We start from the raw sequence: 4,114 nt of genomic DNA on the forward strand, positions 1-4,114 counted from the left end.
TCCAGTCACTCCTGGTCCCTTACAGTCACTCCCACTAAGAACTCAGTATGGCATTGGTCACTCCCAGTATGGTCCCAGTTGCCTCCAGTATGCTCCCAGTCAGTCACAGTATGATCCCAGTCTCTCTTAGTAGGATCCAAGGTACTCCCTGCATGGTCCCAGTTGCTCCCAGTCACCCCACTGTAGTTCCAGTCCTTCCCAGTATGACTCCAGTAGGATCCCAGTGACACCCTCTATGGTGGCAGTCACAGCCAGGATGAACCCAGACATTCCCTGTCACTCCCAGTATAAAGCCATTTGCCCCCAGCAGGGTCCCACTTGCTCCCACTCACCCACTGCAGTTCCAGTCCCACCCAGTAGGATCCCTGTCACTCCTAGTCTCTCCCAGTATATCCCAGTTGCCCCCAGTGTGGTCTCACTCACTCCTAGTTGCTCCCAGTAACTTCCAGCATGATCCCAGTTGATCCCAGCCACTCTCAGTCATCCCCAGTGTGGTCCTAGTCACTCCCATTATGATCCCAGTCACCTCCAGTGTGATCTCACTTGCTCCCAGTACATCCCAGTTGAGCAAACATGGTCTTAACTGCCCCCAGAATGCTCCAAGTCACTCCCAGTATGACCCCAGTCACCTTCACTGTGGGCCCAGTTCCACCCAAAATGATCCCAGTTGTGCCCACCATGGTCCCACTTGCTCCCAGTTCCTCCCAGTGGGATCCTAAGAGCTCCCAGTTGCCCCTAGCATAGAACCAGTTGCTCCCAGTATGATCCTAGTCTGATGCCAGTAGGATCCCAGTTACCCCCAATATGATCCCAACCCTTCCAATATGAAGCCAGTTTGATCCCACTCATTCTCAGTATGGCTGCAGTCCCCCTCACACACTCCCAGTATTATTGCAGTCACTCCCAGTTATGATCCCAGTATGACCCTAGCAGGGGCCCAGGTGTTCCCAGTATGATCCCAGTTGCTCCAGTTGTGGTTATTGGGGGGCAGCTTCCCAGTTCTTCCCAGTCCCAGTTATTGGGGAGCACTGGGGGGGTTTGGAGGATCCCAAGGGGTGGAGCCAAGTTTGGGGGGGCAGAACCAGCCCTGGGATGAATCAGGAATGGGAACCCTCCTGTGATTCTTCTGTCTCACCCTGCTCTGGGGGGGCTTTGGGAGGGCACCTACCCCTTTAATAAGCATCCAGCTCACCCCAAAAGGTGCTGGGATTCCTCCAAAACCTACTCACAGCCCCTCAAGGACCCCCAAACACACTCAGAGCACACCTAGGACCCCACCCAACCTCTTTTCTGGGGGGGCTTCTCTGGGTACTGGTGGTGCTGGGAGCCCCCCCGGCTGCGGGCGAGGAGCTCTCGGGTGAGCGGGGGGTGGGAAGGGGGAGGTCGGTGGGAAAAGGGGGGTCAGAGGGGAGAAAAGGGGTGGTGGGACCCCAAACTGAGTGGGAGGGGAGTGGGACACCCAAAAGGTGGAGGGAAAGGGGGACTGAGGTTCATAGGAAATGGGTGGGAGAGAAGAGTGGGAAAAGGGCAGGGTGGGACCCCCAAACTGAGCATGAGGGGGCTGGGGAGTTGGGGGGATTATGTGGAAGGTGAGGAGAGAGGGGAAAATGTGGGGGTTGGGACCCCTAGAATGATCTGGGAGGGGCTGGGGATTGAGGACCATGAAAAATTGGAGGGACTAGGTAGAAGGGTGGAAAAGTGGGAGTGGTCTGGCAGGTCTGACGGCCCCATAGGACTCTTTGGGCGCAGGGGGTTGGGAAAGGGGGGGTTGGACCCTGAGCTCCCAACTGACTGTGGGGAGCTGGGGGTTGCTGGATCCAATCTCAGCCTTGGGTTATGCCAACAGGTTCAGTTTGGAGAAATTACAGAGGTGGGACTGAACCAATTTTGTCCCCCAGGTTTTAATCATGGTAAATCACATCTACTGACAGAAATGAATTATTTAGGGTTACAAATGATCAGACAAAAGATCTTCATCAGAATTATTTACTGCACAATACAAACACTAAAACTACCAGTAGTAAAGCATAAGATGGGACAGTGCTCTACACTAAAACAATTGTTGAAGCAATTCTACTCAAGCTGGCACCAAAGCAAGAATTATTCATTAGAGATGGATGGAATTCCACCAGACCAACGCTCGTGGGATCTCTGCTCTCAACCTCCAGCGGTGACCTTGGGGGGTCCCAGTCAAGGCAGGAATCTCCACACACCCCCCAAGAAGGGTTCTGTTGGCACAACCTGCCCCTGGGAAAGGGGACTTGCCCTCTCTGGTGGAAAGGGATGGACTGACAGTCACTGGACTCCAGGGGTTGCCTCATCATCAAGGGGGTCATTTGGGGTGGGAGCAGCAGGCGAAGCTCTTCCCGCAGTTGGGGCACTCATAGGGCTTCCCTTATTGATGAGTTTGTTGGTGTTTGGTCAAGGCAGAGCTGTCCCTGAAGCTCTTCCCACACTCCTCACACTTGTAGGGCCTCTCCCCGGTGTGGATGCGTCGGTGGGTGATGAGGTGAGGGTTGCATTTGAAGCCCTTCCCGCAGTCAGTGCAGTGGAAGGGCCTCTCCCCTGTGTGTATCCGCTCATGCAGGAGGAGAATTGAGCTTCTCTGAAACGTCTTCCCACATTCCCCACACCTGTAGGGTCATTCCCTGGTGTGGATGTGCCAGTGGGTGATGAGGTTGGAGTTCTGGTGGAAGCCCTTCCCGCAGTCGGTGCAGCGGAAGGGCCTTTCCTCTGTGTGTGTCCGCTCATGCAGGAGGAGTTTGGAACTGGTCTGAAACCCCTTCCCACATTCCAAGCACTTGTAGAGCCGTTCCCCAGTGTGGATCAGCTGGTGGATGCAGAGGGTGGATCTGTGCCTGAAGCCCTTCCCACACTGCCCACACATGTAGGGCCGTTCCCCAGTGTGGATGCGCTGGTGGTTATGGAGCTCAGAGCTCTCCCTGAAGCTCTTCCCACATTCCCTACACGTGTAGGGCCATTGCCCAGTGTGGATGTGCTGGTGGCTGAGGAGGTGGTTGCTCTTCCTGAAGCTCTTTCCACATTCCAAGCACCTGAAGGGCTTCTCCCTGCTGGGAGGCTGCTCAGGGACCACCAGCTCGGAGCTCCAGCTCAAGCTCCGGCCGCCTTCCCGGCACAGGACGGCTCTTTCCTCCTCACAGCTCCCTGGGCTGGCTTTGCAGCCCCTCCTCCGTGGGCGATGCTCGGCTGCCACAGGCACCACCAGACAGGGCCAAAGGGGCACTGACTTCCTCCTCAACTGCCTGGGGGGACCGCGGTTTTTTTCTCTTCCTCGCAGCCTCCTCCTCCATCTGCCCAAGCTTTGAGAAGGACAAATCCTGCTGGGGGAAACAAGGGCTGAGTGTGTTGGCTTGGGGGTTCCTCCTGCCCAAGTCCATCTCTAGAACTCAACTGGCATCCTGGGACCATAAAAACCTCCAAAACACCAAAAAACCCCAACCAAGAGCTCCTTCTCTCTGGTCTCTCCACTTCGGGATTCTGGAGGTCCTCCCTATCCAGGCTACTGTGTGTCCCGTGCATATTTGGGTCTCTCCTCTATGGGGTCCCTGCCGTCTCCAGGCTGCTGGGGGTCCCAGTAATCCAAGGCTACCCCATCTCCACACTTCAGGGCTCTGGGGGACCTCCAAAACACCAAGATTCAGCCCAGAAAAACCGAAACCACCAAGTTTCAGGCAAAAACTCCTCAGAAATAGCAAGAAGACCCTTGTCCCCAAAATTGCAAAAAGTTGAGATTCAGCTGAAATATAATCCAAATTTTGAAGATGAGCCCCCAAAAACATCTCCCCACAAGTTCCTCCTCTCTGGTCTTTCCCCTCTGGGGTTCAGAGGGTCTGCCCTCTCTGGGATGTTGGGGGTCCCTCTTAGAGATGCTGGGAGTGTTGGGGGTCCCAAGGGTCCCTTCTCCTCTAACTCTCACCTTTGGGGTGCCGCCTTCCCAGACATTCCCCCTCTCCAGGTTCTCCACCTTGTTGTCCTGGGGATCCCAGGGGTCCCCACTCTCCAGGCTTCCCCTTCTCCGCTCCCCCCGTTTCAGGCTCCCGGGGGTCCCGGGGCTCCTCCCTCTCCGTGCTCCCCCCTCCAGCCTGCCGGGGGT

At 56.0% G+C, this 4,114-nt stretch overlaps 1 pseudogene; it reads right to left on the reverse strand.

Annotated features, from left to right (window-relative positions):
- Nucleotides 1-2,010: 2,010 nt before the first annotated feature.
- LOC114071644 lies at nucleotides 2,011-3,335 on the reverse strand (annotated as a pseudogene).
- Nucleotides 3,336-4,114: the final 779 nt, after the last annotated feature.

The sequence above is a fragment of the Empidonax traillii genome, unplaced genomic scaffold, assembly GCF_003031625.1.
Source record: "Empidonax traillii isolate 1590-97213 ecotype Southwest subspecies unplaced genomic scaffold, ASM303162v1 scaffold2167:size34367, whole genome shotgun sequence".
NCBI classification, from domain to species: domain Eukaryota; kingdom Metazoa; phylum Chordata; class Aves; order Passeriformes; family Tyrannidae; genus Empidonax; species Empidonax traillii.